This window comes from Protopterus annectens, chromosome 7.part0 (assembly GCF_019279795.1).
Source record: "Protopterus annectens isolate FY-2018-M chromosome 7.part0, PAN1.0, whole genome shotgun sequence".
Taxonomy (NCBI): domain Eukaryota; kingdom Metazoa; phylum Chordata; order Ceratodontiformes; family Protopteridae; genus Protopterus; species Protopterus annectens.
The window spans coordinates 817,198,082-817,222,296 of NC_056739.1; the positions used below are offsets into that span (position 1 = coordinate 817,198,082).

Below are 24,215 nucleotides of genomic sequence, written 5' to 3' on the forward strand. Positions count from 1 at the left end.
CAATGCTATAATTCTATATACCTGATTATGCCATCTGACATCTACAATAATTAATCTTTCAATCATTGCCAATGTTATGTTCAAAATTTTCACTGACTTTCTACAAAGTACAACTATTCCTGAACATAGTACTTTCCTAAATTCCATATTATATCTCCTCCCCAAAATGTCTTTGCTTGTACTTTCTCTTCTTGTGTCAAAAATCTTATATCTTCCAATAGTGTTACATCAGTATAACTCTTACTACTCCAATTTATAATGCCCATTCTTCTACTTATATTTTTGATACTGTTAATATTTACTATAAGCACCCTAAAACTGTAATTATGTCTAAGTTATAGCTCCCCAGAAATTAAATTTGAAGAAATTATCTCATTTGCATTAACCATTTCCTTTCTTTTTCTCATTTACATGTATAGGTTCATAGGTAGGTACTAGGCATTCGGCCCAAGGGCTTACGTAAGCCTAGCCAGCAAGGTTCCATAGCTTACGCCACCCAAGAAAGTTATTTTCCTGTGCTACTGTTGAGCAGAGCAACAGAAGTGATCCCCGGGGTGTATTTCCTATTTCTCATCCACTCATCAAGATTTTTCTTGAAGAGTGCTAATGAAGAACTTTGTTTGACATAGATGGGTAGCCTGTTCCAGAGTGTGGGAAGTCTCTGGGACAGGACTCTATCCCTCCAGCATGTCCTGTTTATTGTGGTGACAAGGTTTAGGTCCGTAGAGCATGTAGCTCAGAGGGATTGGGATTTCTTTAGGTGTAGCATGTCCACCAGCTCTGGGTCTGACATAGCTTTATATTGTTAGGCAGAGATCACCTCGAAGTAGGCAATATGCTGCAGAGTAAAGCTGGAGTTTTTTGAGGCGGTCAGTGTAGGGCATTTGTTTGAGGACAGTAATCCTCTTTGTGAGGTACTTCTGTGGCCTTTCCAGCTGCTGCAGCTGTCTTGTGAGGTACATTCCAAAAGAAGTGTTGTACTCTATAATGGGTCTAATGAGTGACGAGTAGAGGGGAACAATAACCTCTTTTTTCCTGGATGAGAACCCTTTTATGATGAAGTGTGCCACATAGAAGGACTTCCTGACTACTGTGGCAATGTGACTATCAAAGGAGAGACTGCTGTCCACCTGGGTCCCAAGGTCTCTTATCATGCATTTTGTGTTAAGTAGATTGCCACCTATGTGGTAGTTCATGGGTACAGAGTTTTTACCAAAGGGGATGACACTGCACTTTTTGGCATTGAGCTTGAGGCCATAGCTCTGACACCAGGCATCTGTCTTAGTGAGGCCCTTCTGTAGGATGTCCACATCATTTGGGGACTTGGGGGCTTGACTATGGCTCCTAGTTTGCAGTAATCTGCGAACTTCATTAGCCAGAGGCCTTCTGTGTTAGCCTGTACTTTAGAGAGGTAGATACCAAACAGGAGAGGTCCCAGGATGGAACCCTGTGGTATTCCACTTGTCACTGCTTTGAGGTCAGATTTGGAGTCTGCAACTTTTACAGTGTGGGTTCTGTCAGTGAGCCAGTTGGCAACCCATCTTGTGACATAGGGATTTATACCTAGTTTAATGAGTTTAGCTATAATTCCAGAATGGGGGATGGTGTCTTAAGCCTTGGCGAGGTCAAGATAGGCTGTGTGAACCACCTTACCCTCATCCACAGTTTTGGTGACTGCCTCAAAGAAGTCGATCAGGTTCAGGAGGCATGATCTGCCTTTCACAAACCCGAACTGGGTGGGATCCAGAGTTTGGAGGTTACCAAGGTCTTTGTTTATGAGTTCCATGATGATCTGTTCCATGGCCTTGCAGACCAGGCTCATCAGGCTAATAGGTCGATAGTTCCCGGGATCAGTGGTGGCTCCCCCTTTGTGGAGTGGGGTAACTGTTGCTGTGCACCATTCAGTGGGCACAAAGCCTGATGCGAGGCTATTATTGAACATGGTGCTTAAGTGGGGAGCCAGTTTGCTCTGAAGTTCATGTAAAACACAGCCTCAGATGTTGTCCAGTCCCATGGATGCTGTGTTTTTGGCTTTAGAGAGTGCAGCTTTTAACTGTGTAGTTGGGATTACAGGGACTCTGCATTCTTCCTGTATAGATATGGGCCCTTTAGGGGGTGGTGGGGGAGTAAAGTTAGCACTGAACCTATCTGCCAGGATGTTGGCAATATCAGTTGGTTCTGTAATTTTCATGCCTTTGTGCTGTAACTCAGAGCAGATCTGGGTGTTGCCATCTAGATTCTTGACATAACTATAGAATGCTTTGTGGCTGTTCTTGAATTTAGTGGCAATTTTGTTTTCGTATCTAGCTTTGGAGGATCTTATAAGGGATCTCAGCTTCTTACTGAGGCTGATCAGGGAGCTCCTCCCCTCATAAACTTTCTTTTTCTGTCTCTTACTCTTTTGCGACTATAATTCTTTCTAACTCTTAATATTTTATGGTTTATATTGTCATCATTTCGGAACCTTCTTCTATATTCGCTTCCATTTCATTTTTCTCTTTATCCTTATCTTTATTGTTACTCTGTTCTTGTTTCTCTATATCCACTTTATCTTTTATTGGGACTGTTTCTTCTCTGTGTGTACTATCCTCACTTTTGTTTTCTTCTTCGTCATCTATTTTCTCTAGTTTACAATCCATCCATAAATGCCCAATTTTGTTACATTTATAACATTTCAATTCACACTTTTTGCACTATGACCTGTTTCTCCACAAATATAACATTCCTTTTATCACAATTACTTATCAAATGCTCACTTTTTCCACTGAAAAATATGTTTTTTGCTGTCCCCAATATTTTAGAAGACCTCTGTTACCCTCTACATTTATCATACTAGGGATTTTTCCATTTTCATTACAATATGTCAGTACCATCCCCCAGTTCATACTCCTCTGTTATCATATACTTTGCTAATCTTCATACTTTCTTTACAAAGTTTGCTTAAATGTCTCTTTAAAGTCTCTTTTTCAACTTCAGTTTGAAACTGAATATGTATCTTCTTTTTTGTTTCTCTGTAAAATATTTTAACCACATAAGAATTCTATGGATTACAGTTCCTTGTCTTCTGATATTCCCCTCAGAAAGTTACCAGAACAGAACCAGTCTCAACAATAGTGTCACAAAATGTCTCTTTATAAATAAAAGTAAAATCTTTTATCTCCTGAGCCTTCACTCTCAATGGGACCTTTAAATTATCCCAAATGTCATACCTGTCCATGTATTTTTCTTCCTTGTTCTGAATTCTTGCCATAAATTTCCATTGGTTGTTATTTCCTCTCCTTTGTTCATCTGCCATCACTTTCCCTGCAGTTTCTTTAACAGTTAAAATAACTTTGGATTCCTCAGATTGAATTTTATCCATAATTTCACCCCAAGAAACATCTTTTCCACTCTCCTGCTCACTCTGCCTCAACATTTCACCCAAAATATCCTCCTGCAACCCTCCAGACTAGATGGTTGCAATAACACATCCATCATTGTGTTGCACATTTCCTTCTGATGAAGCAAATTCTGCTGAAACAGCTCCTCAGAATCTGATATAGCTTTAGACACTGCACAGCCATTTGCTTCTGTGCTATCCGCCGTCTTGGATTTCCTTGAGTGCTGTTCTCCCAGCCACCACTGAGCTAGGAATGGAACAAGCACTCTCCTAATTCATGATGCTATAGCAGAATTTCCTCTAGTAGTATAAATACCACCTTGAGTTTCCCCTAAAAATAAGCTACTAGCCTAATGGGACTAACCCAGTCAACAAATGATAATTAAATAAATAAAATAGTCTGCATTTGTAAGGTCATCATGCTATTTTCTGTATTCTGGAGATGTCAGATATATATGTTTTATTAGGGACAATAGAAGAAAGTTACAAATGTCAGTGGCTTACTTTCCATTATATGTAATATATAGTATAAAACTGTAGCATGAAGCAAAAATGTCAGTGTGTGGGAAAGTACAAACTGTTAAAACAGAGTTGAAATCCACAGGAAATAAACTCCTGTCTGTTTTCTGAAGTAAATGTGAATGCTTTCATCACATTAAGCAACACAGACTTCATCAGATATAATAATAAATCTATCTATAAATCATATATAAGGACAAAAATGTAATGCATGACTCTTAAACTGAATTTGATGATGAGAAGCTACATTTAAAAATGCAAGTCCTAAAGCTTTTCATCATACAAAAGATAAAGCATAAAAAACAAAGGTCATAATAATCATAATAACAGTCTCATCAACTTGACCTTTTCTAATTTCCCTTTTTAAGAAGAGGTTTCATTGTCACAAAGTCATTTAGATTGTGTGCTTGGAGCTAAAGTGCTAGCATATTTTTTTACTTTGGAAAATCAAATCTATATCCCCTCCTTTATCATTTAATACTACTTTCTCCAACACAAAAATAAATAAAACCTGTAAAAATGTTTCACTGTGTAAAACACTGAAATATGGCACTGTATTTCATCCTGCTTTTAATGGCATATACATGAGCATCTCCTTTGTTGAAGTTATTCCATTGTTTTTCCTACTTAAAAATGACCTCTGTGGAGTTTGTACATTTTACAAGTGAATCTTTCTAGGGATTATAAATAACAAAGTAGCAGCAGAGGCAACCATGCAACAGTCAAATAAAAACTGTCGCTGGTAAAATCAACTTCTTAACTTTAATGGTGTACACAGGTAAGCGCTTTCACAATCGCTTCATCAGACCAAAGAACACCTTCTCCAAATTCCACACCTTATATAGCCAATCAAAAAACAATGACGTAATAGACTAATTAAAAAATAATGAATTAAAGCAACTACTTTAAAAATGATGAAACTATAAAAGATGACATATAAAAATATTAAAAAAAGCACATAACTATGTTATAAATTTGTACATAGATAATAGCATCATGAAAACTGGACATGACAAAACCAAGTTATGAATATAAAATACAATATCATGGGAATCAGTGTCTCACAATAATAATGTTAATAGCAAGCAAAGTAGAAAAATGGAAATTAGCCTAAAGGATAAAATGATCACTTGAAACATTGTCTACGTGATTTCAATATGGGTTGAAGGGACGCCCTCTCATTAAGTCCTCTACCTCTATTGGCTCTAAGCCTTAAAATCCAGCTAATCTCCTTCTTCTCAGTGCCATTTCTAATGTCCCCATGTCTAATCATGGGTGTGACTACATCTATAACCATAAAACTAAATGTGTGGTCATCACCTAAAGCCATTACATGTTTGGCTAAGGCATTATTAATGATTAATTCTAATGGCGTATAAATGTTCTCTAATTCTAGTCCAAAATGTCCTATTGGTTTTCCCAATATAGAAAGAGGAACATAGATTACACACTGCCAAATAAACAACATGCGAGGTGTCACAACTCGCAACTATATTAAACCTAAATTCTTTGCCAGTATCTGGGTGAATAAAACAATCACTGGTCTCAATGAAACCACAAAAATGACATTTCCCACAGGGTATTGTACCTGTTCTCCCACTGCAAATACCTTTGTGTGTGGACTGACATAGTATCCTTTTTAGATTGGGTTTATTCTTAAATCTAAAAACAGGTCTTTCACCGACAATATTCTTAAAGTCATTGTTGGTGGTAAGGATTTTCCAATGATCATTGATAATATCATAGATAGCCCCATTATCAGTGGTGTAAAACATAGAAATTTTTATATTTGAAGGTTCACTCCTTATTACACTGGTTGATATTACATTATTAGAATAATATGGGGCGGCTCTGCCTTCTCTAATATTGTCAAGATCTGAAAGACCTCTTTCTATTTCTACTTTATTATAACCTCCATGTAGAAGTCTGTTCTTGAAACATACTAACTCATGTCGATATCCTACATCAGTGGCATTTAATGCCCTCTTATGATGTTCTTAAAGGTATATGAGGGGTGCATACTGTGTCTGTGTAAAAGGGTGTTCCTATAACTTGTTTTTCTAAAAACGCCAGTATTAATATAAGTATCCATCACTTTTTCTACAAACACATCTAAATATTCTATTTTGGTATTAGAATATTTAAGAGTAAACTTAACGTAGTCTGTCATAATATTAATTTCACCCACAAACAATTCCAAGTCATCACCCTTACCATTCCAAATTAAAAAGACATCATCGATAAATCATTGATAAAACAACACGTTTCTTAAACTCGTCAGTAGTGAATAAACAATCCTCTTCCCAAAAAGCTAGAACCATGTTGGCTTAGCTATTGGCACACGAAGTGCCCATAGCCATGCCATCACGTTGTATATAACGCTCTTGTTCATAAATAAAAATGTTATTTTCCAAAATAACCTCAAGAAAAAGGCATATAAGATCAATATATTTACCATCATAACCACTATGCTTAATCAAATACTTCTTAACTGATTCCACACCTTGTTCATTCGGCATAACAGTGAACAAGGATTGAACATCTAATGTAGCAAATAACATATCAGAATTCATTGCATATGTATTTGGGAAATGATACAAGTCTATCAAGAATTGTTGGTATCTTTAAGAACAGATATGTTTTTATCTAATAATGGTTGGAGGACGTTCTCAACATACATGGAGAATGGTTCGGTGTACCACCCCTTGCCTGAGACTATAGGTCTCAAAGGGGGGTTAGGCTATCTTTATGAATTTTAGGCAGGCCATGTATAGCTGGAACCATTGGATACTCTACTTCAAAGAACCTGCCTCGCTCATGTGTAATACTAGAACTCTTAACCAAGTCTTCTATCATGGAATATATCCTACATTTAATCTCATCCACTTTATTTATACTAATAACTAGATAATACTTAACGTCACTCAACATTCTAAGCATAGCTTCTCGATAGCCCTCTTGATCCATAATTACCACAGGACCGCCTTTATCTGCGGGTCTAATAGCTATAGTAGAATAATTTTGTAGTCTACGTATAGCAGCTCGGTCCCTAAAAGTAAATTTTTTACCCATAAATTTATTCCGACCTTTACTGGAACGTCCTTCATCATAGAAAACATGCAGGTCATCCTCAACTAACCTAAAAAATGCTTCAATTAATGGATAGTTATTAGGCATATATACACTGGATTTTTTGAAACTGCATTTGCGTTCAGAGAAGTTATTTCCAAACTCGTACTGTAACATAACATTTCTAAGAAACATTCTTACATCAATTAATACATTAGTCAAGTTGTTATTACTAGTGGGAATGAAATTAAGTCCCTTATAAAGAACATTGAATTCATCAATGTCCAAAATTCTTTTGGAAATGTTCCAAACTAGACTGTCCCCATCTGTTGCCACATCTTTTTGAGAGACTGATTTGACTGTCTCTCCACTGAAAGTTTTTGCTTCTGTCTGCCACAGCTGACAGAGCGGCCTCTCTTTACCCCCTTCTCCATGGAAATGGGAATGATGAGAAGACAAATTTAAAAATGCAAGTCCTAAAGCTTTTCATCATACAAAAGATAAAGCATAAAAAACAAAGGTCATAATAATCATAATAACAGACTCATCAACTTGACCTTTTCTAATTTCCCTTTTTAAGAAGAGATTTCATTGTCACAAAGTCATTTAGATTGTGTGCTTGGAGCTAAAGTGCTAGCATATTTTTTACTTTGGAAAATCAAATCTATATTCCCTCCTTTATCATTTAATACTACTTTCTCCAACACAAAAGTAAATAAAACCTGTAAAAATGTTTGTGTAAAACACTGAAATATGGCATTGTATTTCATCCTGCTTTTAATGGCATATACCTGAGCATCTCTTTTTTGTTGAAGTTATTCCATTGTTTTTCCTACTTAAAAATGACCTCTGTGGAGGTTGTACATTTTACAAGTGAATCTTTCTAGGCATTAGGACAGGGAGAAATGAAAGTAATAGTGGTCATTATAAACACAATACAGAGTTTTGTGGATTATTTGGCAGCTGTTAAAACATTCATCTGCCTTTTTATATATTATGTTGAATCTGATGCTGCTGCTTAAGGGGCTGAACGTGCTCACATTTATTTGAGAATAAAAGTTTGTATTTGATTATCTCCCACAGATTCTGTTTGTGTGTGTGTGTGTGTGTGTGTGTATATATATATATATATATAGTTAGATAGATAGATAGATAGATAGGTCTGTGGTGGGTGGGTGTGCGTGTGTGTCTATATATATATATATATATATATATATATATATATATATATATATATATAGGTACAATCAGTTTGAAAATCGTATGCTATCATTCATTGACAAGTGGAAGTCCAGTGTTTTAAGGGCACTGAACAGACTTTTTATTGTGTGTGTTTCATCAAAAAGACAAGTGGGATGTGTAGTAGTGTGTAGTAGGTGTGTGTGTGTGTGTGTGTGTGTGTGTGTGTGTGTGTGGGGGGGGGGGTTAGATAAGGAGATGGTTTATGAGCGTATGATCATGAGTGTTTAGGATTAGTGTTTCAGTTAGGGATAGTGTTATGGGAGGGTTTTTTTTTTTTAATTAAGATGCAGGGTAGGGTTAGGGGCTTCACCTCCCTCTGCTCCACTTTAGTAATATGTTCTAACCCTAAACCTGCATCTAATTAAAAAAAAAAAATTAAAATCACACAACTTATATTCAGAAAAATTTTAACTGAATGTGGTCAGGTTTGGGATAGTGCATCAGAAAAGGACATTTTTTTCCTTTTTCAATGTATAGTGTGTCGATGTGGTGTATTAGTGATGTAATGATTGGTTGATGTGTTTTGGTTGCGGTTTTGTGTTATAACAAACATGTCTACCACCAATCATTATATATATACCTACCGCGCATTCACACACACACACACACACACACACACACACACACATATATATATATATATAAAATATGAGAACTATACAAGTATCGCCTGGTGAAATGTGGCATTTTCCATTGCTGGTACAATTTGTCAAATTACATGAAGGTTGAAGCTCATTATTTTGAGAGTTATATCATTCAAGTGTTTTTTTTGCCCAAGGCACACACCCCTACACACAGGTGTGGAGGGGGGGCCAAGCCATCTGTTTTTGTTTTATGTTTAGTATCACAAATGTAACCTATTGATTCATATTTGCAGTTACTTTTTTGTGATGATTTTAGTTGCAATTAATAGTAATCGCCAGTGAGTTAATTCAATGTTTTGAGTTTCAATCAAACTCACCAGCAATTATTCTTTATAAACTCATATGCTTATGCATACCAACTGCAGGATTAATGTGTCATAGGTATAAATGTATTCCAGGAGACCATTTAAGAACCAAGCCCAAACTTGCTGAAGGTTGCACAGTAGGTAGAGGGAATCAAACCCTCTACTACAGGTACATTAATAGCTTTGAACCTTAGTTGTTGTTGTTGTGGTGTCTTTTGGCTTTCCCCGGTTAGAGGTCGCCACAGCAGAACTCCGGTCTGCTAATGATTTTAAGAATCGAACAGGACAACATCTTATTGTGAGGCATTAGTCCTGTGCATTAATTGTTTCTTTTCACTGAGGGATGGTGATCTCAGAACTAAAATATATTAGTATCAGGATTTTTTGACATTCTCTGTTTTCATATACTATATATATAGCTAGACAGATACATATTGATATAGATATAAGCAGATATCACAGTAATTGTAACATCTCAGTTGTCTGCATTCTGTTTTCTGATTCACATTTCTTCTAATCTGGTATAGAGTGCATTTATCTTAACAGCTCTCTGATTTGATCTTTGGCAAAGGTACTGGATGACCACAAAATAATTATTTTATTATTTTCCTCTTCTTGCTAGTATTTTCCATTATGTTCAACTTTATTTGAGCTCTTTTGTTTACAACAAGACAATATAAGCTTATTTAGCCCACTTTTTCTCATGTTCCTTAAATTCATTCTTTGGTTCCCATAAATTCACCTGTAGTATCTCCACAGGCTTTTTGACATCTTTGTCCTTAGTCCTGTGCTTGGACTTTATTTTGAACTATGGTATTTCCTTTACCTTACCATTGGAGAACATCAACACAGTTTTCACTTTTGACTTCAAACAATAACGATAGTTTGATATTTCAGCTTCCTTTTAGAGCATATCCACAGTATTTTCAGTTCTCACTTCAAGGACAGCAACATTCTAACTTAGTTCAGAAGAGTGAAATCTCTACACATCAATTGGTTAAACACTGTATCAAAAACATCAAAGTGCAAGACAACAAAATGATAAAAAAAAAATCACTGGTGAAACAGCAACCCCCCGAACCCTTCACACTAGGTATATGCAATGTACTCAGTTATATTTCAAAGGGAAAACAGAAGAATGTACATGAAAACAAAAACAAGTTTTATTTATCTCACACTTGTAGATTATTTATAAAGGATGGGTGGCAAATGAATAAGAAACTCTAAAAATGGTGTAGTGCCAGACAGCGTCCAATGTCATTGTTGTGTGGTGTGGAGTATGTTGTTGTTTTAGTAATAATAATAACATGGCCTTGATTACTCAGTATAACACAAGAGTGTAGAGGTATGTTTAATTTGATGCATCCTCTTCACAGTGCATTAGGAATATATTTACTGGCATAAAATGAACTGATTTGTGTAGTATGGAAAATAACTCAATGTTTACGTCTTATTTAGTGTGAAATTACCTATCAAGATGCATGTCATTTTAGTCTGTCTTATACAATTGTTGAGAGTCCCTGTTATGATTTTGATAGCTGACTGGTTGACAGCTAGGGGTATCTAGTTTAGGAGAATCTGGAGTTTATCCAGAATGCAGGGATGATGTTGGCAGCTCAGATTAGCCAAGAGGTTATTATCTGCAGGCCAATTCCCTGCTTCAGTATAAGCAGCACTCTGTACAATTTAAGCAGCACTCTGTACAATATAAGCAGCACTCTGTACAATTTAAGCAGCACTCTGTACAATCACTTTTATTTTAAAGAAAAAAAAAAAATATTCTAAATATTGTGTGATCTTTTCTTGGAGATGAAGGAAAAGAACAGAGAGAGAAAAGCAATACCACTATATTCCTGTCGGAGTCATTTCACTTTTTGGATTTCACTATGACAGTTAACTAACTTGACAGTAGGACTATTATAAAGTGAAAGTGTTTTCTTCGGTTTTTATGGTCCTTGGCTGGCTAAGGACAGGAAATGTTAAGTTTAAAATCTTTTTAAATCCATTGTTTAAGTGAATACATATGCTTAGGAAAGATAATAAAATCCAGGACACTTTTAACTTGAGACATTAACATAATAAAAGAATATGAATTCATATACATTTCCTCTGTACCTCTTAAAATGTGGTGCAGATGAGACTAATTGAGAAAATGCAGGTAATGTTTGTACTTACAATGTTAAGTATTTTCAGCAGCATGGACAAAATTTACACTTGTTTATTGTTACCAGAACAACTTGCCTAGAAACTCAGATTTACAGTGGTAATCCAGAGGGCTCAAGTGACATCTGGTATCCCACCTGTGACCCACACGGTGACAGGACTAACAAGAAACAGAGTATAAAGGATAAGTCCAGATAAAATCACTTTAGCTAGCAGATCTAGGAGACTCTCTCTCTCTGATACCCTCCCTTTGGGAGGAATAAAGATGCTTTGTTGAAGTTTCAAGTAGTTTATTCAGTTAAGCAGGTAGCTGGATGAGTGTTCTTGTTCTAATACATTACATTTAACAGGCCAGTTATTTAAAGGCAGTTATGACAATGGTGGGAAGGTCCATGGGAGCTGATTTGACGAAAATCTAGGAGATGGAAAAATAATTAGCCAATCCCAAAGCTTAGAGGGTAGTCCCTTATTTGAATATTCTTGAAAGACCCATGAGGATTTACCAGCTCAGCAGATGTGATGTTAGAAGACACAGTAATAATGGACCAGGGCTAATATATCAGCCCGCTGCATGAGATCGGTATTAGGATGGTGAGCTTTGATAAACGCCTGCTTGTCAAGGAACTGTGTGATGCCTAATGTAACATAGTGGGTGGGGTTTCTGGGGTTGGAATCTCTGAAACTGATACATGGTACTGTGACGGATTTGTTTATGATTTGTGTGGAACATGATGAACAAAAAAGCACTGAGCACTCTATAGCCTAATCTGTGCCATAAACAAATTACTTATTTTTTAAAGAAACAACATTTTGAAGTATTATTCAAATTAATGTTGACTAAAATGCTTATAACTAAACATGTTTAAAAATAAAACAATAAGGCAGAGACAAAATTGCAAATAAATATAGTTCAGGTCAAAAACAAACATAATTATATTAAGAAATGTGACACACTGTTGCCCTAAAAGTTTGATTCCCACACTGTATTCTCTAAAACCGAAAACAAGAAATGTTGCAAACCTGGACATGACAAACATCCATATTTAATACAGGAATGAGTGCTTAATCATGATGCCCAAGATTTCTTCAGATTTACAAAACATTTAAATATAAAACCATCAAACACGTTACCACGCCAAGAAAGCAATCATAAGACATAGGTATATGCATTATAATGAATAAACCATTCATGAATAAATAAATGATGCAAAAACATTTGCAACAAGAAGGGTAAAATGAAAAGTGCAGCTTGTTAAAGACCTTAGTGTAATGTATATTTAACATGTTTGTTAACACCTGATAGGAGCATGCTGGAACATTTGCCAGATGGTGTCTCGAATAGTAGCACTTGAGGAAGGTGAGGAAATATAAACAGAGGCAATGGTGGAGTATGCTTACCAATTTGTAGGTTTGCTAACACACATTTGGGGGCTTTATCATCAACCTGATTAGATTTTGAAGAGTCAGTCATTTGCAGGGACATGCTGCTTGATTAAAAGCTTGATTCTGCCACTAATTCTTGGACAAGGTCTAGAATAATACAGAATACTATATTTTGTCTTGAATGAAAATAGAATGGCAGAATGAACCTTTAAACCAAGTCTCAGAGGTACTATATCAGGGTTTTCTATAGGGAGCCATGCTTCCAGAAAAGTCCACTTGTTTACATTGCAGATATTAATGCATGGAATTTGTAAAACTAGTTTTGTATTTAACGTACAATACAAAAGGTCACAATTCTTTATTAAATTTGGACTATACTGCATGTTGGTGTTTGCAGCATTTCTTTTCTGTTTTAGTAGTTGACATTATGCTCTGCAGTGGTCTTATTTTATTTCTCTGTTTTTATTCCCTAAAGCAAAACAGTAACGATGACTGATTAAACAGGTAATAAGCTGATGGAAGTTGAAACCTTTATTTCCTCATGAAGTGAAACTCAAACACGGTTGTCCCTTGGCACTGCATACACTTTTATATTTGACAAACCTGAAATAACGCAGCAGCTGAAGGCATAGCAGCCTACATTCATATTTTGGACTCTATGCCATTCGTCTGTGCTTCCATTATAATATTCAATACTTGAAGTGGAGCGGTCCTTAAAACCACCAATAGCAAACAGCTGGTCATCTACCACAGCAACTCCAAACTGGTTGTGTGAGTTTATCATGCCATCAATGGTAGTCCAGTTGTTGGTAAAGGGGTTGTACCAGTCTACAAAATTAAGATGATCTTGTCCATCAAAGCCTCCCAGCTATAAGTAGAAAGACAAATGAAATTAATTCAGCTATTGATATATATATATATATATATATATATATATATATATATATATATATATATATATATATATATATATATGCAGCATACAAACAAATTTAATCTAATAATTCATCAGCTTGCTACTGTATTACAGTTTCAAATATTAGCAGCTGGAAACATTCACATTGCAAGGTAAACAAAATGTCATAAACATAATGGGAGCATCACAATGCTGATTTTTTTTAATAGAGAAGTGGCATACAGTATAGTTAAATATGTAAATGAAGAAAGAAATGATAAACCACAACTTTTAAGCAAGCAAAAACATTACCATTTCAAAAAAGAGAAAAATGTACTTTCAAATTAATCCTAAGTCTGTTGTGCATTGATTCCAGATCTGAAATGTTTTGTGGTTATATGGGCCCAAATTATCAGTCCTTTAATGTACTCTGTGGATTTGTAACTGTGTATGTATGTGAATATTGTGTGCTATGTATGTGTATATCATGTGGTATATATATCTGTGTATGCATGGATATATCACATGGTATGTGTCTGTGTATGTATGTGTATATCATGTGGTATGTCTGTTTATGTATGGATAGATCATGTGGTATGTATCTGTGTTTGTATGGATATATAGTGTGGCATGTACCTGTGTATGTACTTATGTGTATATTGTGTGGAACACTGATGGTTAGCATTACTGCCTCACAATTCTTGTTTTTTTTGGTTCAGCTCTGGCTAAGGTACTTTCTTTGCAAACTTTGCATGTCCTCCCCATGACAGTCTGTATTGGTTATTCTGACTGTGTGTGTGTGTGTGTGTGTGTGTGTGTGTGTGTGTGTGTGTGTGTGTGTGTGTGTGTGTGTGTGAGTGCACGCGCGTGTCTGTCTCAGTTGCTTTATTGGATAAACAGCAGTTCCCTGTGACATTGTGACCCTGAGATGGACACACACACACACACACACACACACACACACACACACACACACACACACACACACACACACACACACAAAATGTATCTGCCTGGAAGGCACACTGTAGAAGTTATTCAGGAGAAAGGTACTCGAGTAAAAAGCCTTTAAGTATCTCCATGCTATAAAATACTATTAGAAAATATATTCTCAATGTTATTTTTAAGGAATTCCATAGATGGACAAACTCAGTTGTGTAACTACTGAAAATAAAATGCTGTGGACATGCTGCTAAAATGCTAACTGACAGAGTAGCAAGAGAAAAAGAAGGGCTGTGCCTTTGGAGTTTACTGCACCATGCAATTAGGATAATTATATGCATTTTCCTGTTACACTTTGAAAATAAATAGTAAATGTGTTTTATTCTATGTGACTTAGTAGAAATATGACCTGACTGCATGTTGAAACAAATATTACTTTGTATCTGACAATTTTCATGATTGTTTGTTTTGTTATCTACTGTAATATACTTTTGGAAAACAAAAATAAATATGGAAAAAAAGGGCTGTGCCTTAAACTGCTTATAATAAGACTTTTCTGACATCTGGTGGCCAAATTTGCATATTGCAGCCAGAAAATGAAAAATGGTAAAACAATCCTGCTTCCTCACAACATTGCACAGAACAGGTGTGTCAGCCAGTCACATGCTGATGTCATTAAGTAACACTTCTTCAGTACAGATACCAATGACAATCCAGTGGATTTTCTTTTACTTCAACCAACAGTTTAAAATAAAGCGCAAAACAGTCCACAGAATAAGACTCACAGGAGTCTGGCATCCTGGTACAATGCTGATTAATTTCAGCTCTTCTTCTTTAGGCCGTATTATCATGACAAGTAGAACCTGTATGGCTACACATGGTAACACTACTGAATGACAAAATACAGAAATCTATCTGTATTAGAACCAGATACCATGAGCTAGTTAAACTCATTTTATGGCTAGTTTTGTTTCTGTGTTAGCATAACTCAAAAGGAAGACAAAGAAGGTTGTAATCTGCCATTTACTGTATAAGCATCACGTCACCTGTCAGGCATGCTGTAAGTTAGTAGACCCACAAAGTTTAAACCTTATTTCTTTTTTCTTTAGTAATACAAATAACATGTTGCATCAGGGCTTTTATCATAACCACTCATTACATAAATGTGGATGAGATTGACTTTATGACAGTTACTTTGGGTAATAATCAATTTATTGCATATGACCTTTTAATGCTTGGGACTCCAGTTACTAAAAATGCCAACAGAGCTGCACTATCCATATAACAGGAGGTCAAAAAGGAGAGGAAGAGAGGAAAAAAATGATCTTCCACATCTACCCAAGATATATTAGAGTGGTCAGATGCATGCCCCGTTCAACATTTACCTGTCAGGTTCCATAACCTGCTTAAGTTTTAGTAGTTCATTAATAACAGTATCTTTGGCGAAAGGTTTGGTAGATCATCCTCCCAAGTAAGAGTATTTATACTTGGTCTGAGTGCCTCCTACTCTCCACTCATGCATACTGAAGAGAAAGAACTAGTGATTATGTTTGCTTCTTGCCTCCCCCCCTCTCTTAAATTCCCTTAACTTATTGAGTCTTGATGTCCCCAAATGACTTTTCTCTTTTCTAGCTAATGTAGACAGAAAGGATTGTATCTCCTGTAGTAATGTATGCTATAACTTCCTTGTTTTGGGTATTTCCTGCTGATTACCGTCCCTCATTTATCTGATACTGTTCACTGCTTTCTTTCCTTTTCCTTGCTGATCCTGATTGCAATTTTTAAAATCTGTCCTCAAATTTCTGCTTTTGTCTCTCTCTCCCCGCCAATTAAATTTGGCTTTGTCCAGAATTTTTGAACTAAAGAGGTTGACAGTTATGATCAGGTGTGTTTTTCACTTGTCAATAAATTCTACCAGCTTGGAGTCACATTTCTTCAAGAAGACACCAAGGGGGAAAAATACAGACGAGGTTACTAAACCTTCAGTCTACCTATATGAAAAAGAATGGTGGTCCTGAGTGGGCTGCAGCACTTGCAACTCACAAACCACGCCCACTGCATTATCAGCCAACAAGAAGTGTGCTACTAGTAGTATCTAGGCCCCATGTGTCTGTAAGACTTGGGATTCTGAAAAAGCACGTGAAAATATTATAGTTGTTGTTGAATGACACAGTCCTCTGCCAAACACATTGTAGTCTTCCAAATGAAATCACACTATGCAGTGGCAAAAAAAAAACAGGACATGTTATTGTCCCCTATGCAGCTGATGCAGGAAGTGGAAGAGAATGCTTTTACTCTGGACTATCCCATTCAAGTTACGATGGGTGGCAACCCAGTCTATTACTCCAGCAAGGCCGGATGTCACAACTTCATTTAATAGCATTACTGGAGTTAATGATGTGATCTGTAAGTGACCAAAACAATTTATGATCTTCTTATTTGACATTTAGGCTATCTCACCACCATTCTGTTATACTAATAAACATTTTTGTTACATAAAAATGAAAATGCAGGCTCCCACTCCAAAGATAACAATGACAAGTGAGTACAAGGATACAAAATAACAAAAACAAATGTAATTCAAAAACTGAATTTGCCAAATTGCCACAACTGGAATGCAGTATTTGTCTCATTGATTTGTTTGATGTACAAACTCGAGATAATACAAAAGTGCAAAAGAAGAAAACATGATGGATTAAGTCCATTATAGGGTTGCAGCTAGCCTGTTTCAGCTAACACTTCCCTTTTCTGTTGCCCAGCTACATCTGTACCCCTCTGCTAACCTACACAACACTACGATTCTGGAAGTGTTTTCTGTACCATCACACACTCAGTGATACCATCATTTCTTAAATCATCCCCCATTTACTCTGCTTTGCCGTCCTCTTCATCTCCCTGTCATTCACCTACCTTCCGGCAGCACAATACTTCTGCATGGATTTCAGTTTTCTTCCTTTCTTTCAACATGTAACCTGCACCTCTGAGATTTCTGTTCTGTTCTTGTTTTCTTCCCCATGCTGTCTGTTAACAATCTAAGGTACAGAAAAACTCTGTACTAGACTAACATCCTTCTCTTTTCTGTGTCGTCCTGAATTGGTGACAGAGTTTCAAATGTGACCTTAATGGTGGCATTTACAGTGAGAGGAGAACACATCTCTCATGTCCACTCTCCAAGTTACACATCCCAGTGACCAGTATTCCTTCACCACTCCCATCTCACTCCACACTACGTGATTCAGACTAGGGCTGAATATATTTCTCATTCTCCCCTGCTATTGGTCACCAGCATATAAGATATCCCCAGCCTACCCTGCCTCCAGTGAGACATACCATAGAAGAAGAATTTCAGAAAATAGGAAACAGATTTTTCTGTCTTTCCTGTTCTTGGATGCATCTTGGTCTTGAATAATGAAATGGCTGTAAAAGGGCTGTCTAATTCCTTTCATTCAGTGAGTTTTTGCAAAATAATTTAAACATTCAAAGTAGTTTGCTTGACAAATTTTCTTACGGCATAGACGTGCTCTGTATGCAGCCATTCCTAAACATGAGTGATCTTTTTTCAATAAAATAAAGATACATTGGTTGGTTACAGAATCACTGTGCTTCCCCTGTGGATGTTCTGCCCTTCCATGTTAGTCCGCCACATGCATACACCTAAATGAACAAAAATGTATCAGAAATCTAATAAAGATTTTTTATAAAGTTATTGGAATCATTACGGAAAACACTCATTTCTGGTTATAACCTTCATCTGATGTTAAGCAGATATGTTATTACTAGTCTGGGCATCCATGAATTTACTATAAGGTACCACCTATACAAGCATTTTAATACGCAAACAGCCTTAACTTCTGACATCATACTCCAACTGTGCCAGCCATCACTGTTTGGTTTCCTGCTACCTAACTGTTCCCTATGGGTATGATGTATCTTAAGGAGATGATATAAAATGGAGGGCATGAGGGATAGTAGAGTCCACCAGAGATAAGCAAAAAAAATATATATATATATATATACTTATTCCTGTTAATTATACAATAGTCAACAAGTAAGTTGTTAACCATGTTGAGTTTTGGTTGTTTTCTTACCCACTGATTGTTATATAAAAAATTCCAACTCCTTGTGATTTCTTCTGTCTCCCACTATGACCTACATCTTCTCCTGTTCTGCTCTCTTTCTTAAGAACTTATTTTGATTTCCTGGGTATTTTCTCTATATTACTTTATCCTCATGATAATTCCTTATGACTCATGTTTTATTATCATACTGTTATCTCAGTGGGTTGCTACATTATTTTTTTGCCATGTACACTGTTAGCAGTATTATTTAAAACAAGAAAAGTATTCAGTTGATTACTTTGGTAACTACCATAGATTCACAGGTAGGCTTTAGGCATGAGGCTCAGGAAACCATTGAGAAGCCTAGCCCAATTTGCACTGTACTGTCTCATTAAGGGACTTGCCCAGAATCATGCAGTAGCGCATTAATAACTCGTAGCTATGATCCTTTGCACTAACTGCAAGACCATAGATTTGAGTTTGACTTTTACATCTTGGTTAGTGAGTGACTAAGCAATATATGTAGCAATGAAAATTTTTGGATTATACCTGAAAACGAGCAAATACTATACCAATTGTAGCCACATTAATGATTTTTCAGTATTACAGACACATACATTATACTTAATGTTTCTTAAATCCTAAATTGTTACCTGTTAAGACACCTTCTGCTAAACTCATCTTCCTTCTCATATAAAGAAGACTTGTGTTCAGTGTTTCTTTCTTAGGCAATACATTAAATAACCTTAATTAGGCAGCATAGGATGGGGGTTTGTAGGATGACATTGGTGATCAAGAAGAGGAGGATGAGTGTGAGGGCAGCACCAAGGATCAAATGGTGGAAATTGAAAAAGGGTAAGTGTGAGGTGGAGTTCAGGGATGAGTTAAGACAGGCACTGGGTGGCAGTGCTGAGTTACTGAATAACTGGGTAACTACAGCAGAGCTAGTAAGAGAGATGGCTAGAAAGGTGCTTGGTGTGACATCTGGAAAGAGGAAGGAGGACAAGGAGACCTGGTGGTGGAATGAAGAAGTACAGGAGAGTATACAGAGAAAGAGGTTGGCAAAGAAGAAGTGGGATTGTCAAAGAGATGAAGAATGTAGACAAGAGTATAAGGAGTTGAAGTGCATGGCAAAGAGAGAGGTGGCAAAGGCTAAGGATAAGGCGTATGAAGAGTTGTATGAAAGGTTGGACACTAAGTAGGGAGAAAAGGACCTGTACCAATTGGCTAGACAGAGGGACCGAGCTAGTAAAGATGTGCATCAGGTAAAGGTGATAAAGGATAATGAGGGGAAACATACTCGCAAGTGAGGAGAGTGTGTTGAGCAAATGGAAAGAGTACTTTGAGGGGTTGATGAATGAAGAGAATGAGAGGGAGAGAAGGTTGGATGATGTAGGGATAGTGAATCATGAAGTACAGTGGATTAGCAAGGAGGAAGTAAGGATAGTTATGAAGAGGATGAAGAATGGAAAGGCTGTTGGCCCAGATGACATACCTGTGGAAGCATGGAGGTGTTTAGGTGAAATGGCAGTGAAGTTTTTAACCAGATTGTTTAATGAAATCTTGGAAAGTGAGAGGATGCCTGATGAATGGAGAAAAAGTGTTTTGGTACCGATTTTAAGAATAAGGGTGATGTGCAAAGCTGTAGTAACTACAGAGGGATTAAATTTATCAGTCACAGCATGAAGTTATGGGAAAGAGTAGTGGAAGTAAGGTTAAGAAGGGAGGTGATGATTAATGATCAGCAGTATGGTTTCATGCCAGGAAAGAGCACTACAGATGTGATGTTTGCTCTGAGAGTGTTGATGGAGAAATACAGAGAAGGTCAGAAGGAGTTGCATTGTGTCTTTGTGGATTTAGAGAAAGCATATGACAGGGTCCCTAGAGAGGAGTTGTATTGTATGAGGAAGTTGGGAGTGTCAGAGAAGTATGTACAGGATATGTATGAGGGTAGTGCGACAGCGCTGAGGTCTGCGGTGGGAGTGACAGATGCGTTTAAGGTGGAGGTGGGATTACATCAAGGATCAGCTCTAAGCCCTTTCTTATTTGCAATGGTGATGGACAGGTTGACAGACGAGATCAGACAGGAGTCCCCATAGACTATGATGTTTGCAGATGACATTGTGATCTGTAGTGAGAGTAGGGAACAGGTGGAGGAGACCCTGGAGAGGTGGAGATATGCTCTAGAGAGAAGAGGAATGAAGGTCAGCAGGACTAAGACAGAATATGTGTGTGTGAATGAGAGGAAGGATAGAGGAATGGTGAGGATGCAGGGAGTAGAGGTGGTGAAGGTGAATGAGTTTAAGTACTTGGGATCACCAGTTCAGAGTAATGGTGAGTGTGGAAGAGAGGTGAAGAAGAGAGTACAGGTAGGATGGAGTGGGTGTAGAAGAGTGTCAGGAGTGATTTGTGACAGACGAGTACCAGTAAGAGTGAAAGGGAAGGTCTACAAGAGGGTAGTGAGACCAGCTATGTTATATGGGTTGGAGACAGTGGCATTGACAAAAAGGCAGGAGTCAGAGCTTGACGTGGCAGAGTTGAAGATGTTAAGATTTGCACTGGGTGTGACGAGGATGGACAGGATTAGGAATAAGTATATTAGAGGGTCAGCCTAGGTTGGAAGGTTTGGAGACAAAGCCAGAGAGGCAAGATTACATTGGTTTGGACATGTGCTGAGGAGGGATGCAGAGTATATTGGGAAAAAGATGCTAAGGATGAAGCTGCCAGGTAACAGGAAAAGAGGAAGGCCTAAGATAAGGTTTATGGATGTGGTGAGAGAGGACATGCAGGTGGTTGGTGTGACAGAGCAAAATGCAGAGGACAGGAAGAAATGGAAACAGTTGATCTGCTGTGGCGACCCCTAACGGGAGCAGCCAAAAGAAGAAGAAGAAGATTAAATAACCTTAATCATAAACTGTGGACAAAAACAATTTTTGGACAATCAAAAATGTCTGTGCACAAAATATTTTAACACATTTGAATGTTCTGCATATATGGGTAAATTTGATGCTGTATTGGTTTCCTAATGATGAATGGCATGACTGTTCTCAGAGTCTTTATTTTGCATGGGGGGGGGGTACAAGTCCCACTGCACTTCTATGTGGGGAGTCCCCCACTCCCCAACTTATATATATTAATTTTGTGATCACACAATAACTGTAGGTGGTGTTTAAGTATCTGGTTTCAGTTAATTAGGACTCTGAGAACTGTCTGTCAAGCAGATGTCAGTTTCCCATTTTCTTCCCAAACATGATAAGAATACAAGTGAACAGTTATCGCTAATTATAGAATGATTTACCTTTCCATTTAGAGCCATGGCACCTGCAGCACATCTCTGTTCCTTCATTGGAGGAACCAAAGTCCACTGGTTAGTCTTGGGGTCATACCTCTCTGCTGTTTTAAGAATGCTGAAGTCACAAGACCCTCCCATGACATAAATTAAGCCATTTAGTGCAACTACAGAAGCATTTTTGCATCTTGAATCCATGGGGTCAACTTTCTGCCAAGTCTTTTTGACAGGGTCAAAATGGTTCACACTGTTCAAGGAATCCACGCCATCAGATCCACCAGTAACATATATGTAGCCCTTTAGGTACACAGCAGTGTGGTATGTGGAAGGGCTTTCTTCATAAAAGACATTCATCCATCCATCAGCACGAGGATCATATGTTTCAATGACATTCGTCTTGTCACCATTATGATAGCCACTAATAGCAAAGGCAACTGCATCCGGAAGTCGAGGGCTAGTTAGTGAACTCCTGAAATCTTGATAGGGAGGTCGACTATGCATGTTGACGTCATACAAGAATTTGAAGATATAATGATAGGCCTGCACTTGTCTTTCACGTAGCCATTATGTATTTCATTGATCATAAAATATACAACACTCATTCTTGCCGGTCTTCCCTAGAACAATAAACAGGAAATGGTTGCTAATTTTCCATAAAAGCTAATACACTGACAGGTGTACTTTATCAGAGAATTCCAAAACTGCTGTACCATGCAATGTAAATGAACCTGCCTTGAAATTTACCACTACATATAGTAGGTAAACTATGAACATCTACCTCACTCAGAGGAAGTAGTTATTTATTTTTCATTTTTGTGAGGGTGTATAAGTGGTTAAACAAATACCATTCCATTGCCATTCTTTCCCCATACCTCAGAAAGTAGGTATGCATTACTGAGGTGCATTTGCCACAAATGTTCTTAAAGTTTTATTTTCATTTTTATCTCCTTGATTTTCTCAGCTTTCATCCTAGATGTGTATGCTTTAAAAGAACCATATGGCTTCACAGCCCCATAAAAATCTGCTACCTCTGAAGGTTGTGGCAGTATTACTTTATGGATGCCATCTTAGCCACTATAATATTCATGCACAGAGCCTTATAAAACTACCTCATAGTACTAACTTTCTGAAGAGAGTCCTTTTATTTAACCAGAAAACATCCTTTTTAGGCATTTACTAGTAGAGAAAGTTAATAATCTTATTTAATTTACTCTCCTGTTACCTAATTAATCCATTTCAGGGACACAGGAAGCTGAAGTCTATCCCAGAACTCAGCAAGTATAAAGCAGAGAAAATAATTCTGGACAGGGTGCCAGCCTATCCCAGGAAAAACATACACAAGCACAGACACATACAGACATATACACACACATACACAATGGGATTGCAGTCACACGTTTTCTTTTTTCTGCATACCATAAAGTGCAACATAAATCACTTTCATAGATTGTTACGTTTTACTTTGCATGAGTAAGATTTATCAATGAACACATATGTTCTATATTTAATTATCAGTAACTGATGAAGATAAAACATTAACTCTTTAAAAAAGCTTCAAATTCTAAAGCTGTTTACAGTCTCTCATCTGTTTGTCTTTGTCATTTAACACTTCTTACTCTCCCTTTGTTCTCTTCTTAGTTTCTAGGCCTATCTAGGTAAATCTCTATTTTTTTCTCACTTGTACTTGAGGGTTTTTTAAGGAGATTCAATTTTAAACAGTTAACAAGCACATTCCTGTACCCAAACTATATAGGTAAACTGATAAAACCCAATGTAAAGCTACTACTTTATCTGAAATGTTTAAGAATTGTATAACATTCAAATTTATAAAAATTGTTTATGAACTTAACACTATATCATATCTAAAGTGCATAGCTTAAGTTTATTTGCATTATATTTTGCCTCTGAGCCCAGAGTACAGCTGATAAAGGTCTTTGAACCAGTCCACCTACCCATTTACCAAATAGTTAATAAAACCACTAAAGAAATAATAAAAGTCATGGAAAGAGTATTGGAAAAGAGCCAATGAAATACGCAGTTATAAAGCTTTACCTTTGGAAGCAAAAGTGGTAGAAATTTCTTCCTGTCCTTGGGGTCATAGGGTATCCATTGCAGAAGTGCATTAAACACCACGTCATCATATTTCACATTTAGCTCATCTTTTTCAATTATTTCTCCAAAGTCAGAAACAGAGAGGTGCAAAAACTCTTGAGACACTTTTACAATCTCATCAAAGTTGTGAAGAATGAAGATGATGGTCTTGCGTTTCAGCTCAGGGCAGTAGTAACAGTCAACAAACTTCCAAATTCCAAGGCAGTTTTCTAAGC

At 37.0% G+C, this 24,215-nt stretch overlaps 1 pseudogene; it reads right to left on the reverse strand.

Moving 5' to 3' along the window:
* Positions 1-13,204: 13,204 nt before the first annotated feature.
* The window catches only part of LOC122806108, a 20,723-nt pseudogene continuing 9,712 nt past the window's right edge, over positions 13,205-24,215 (reverse strand).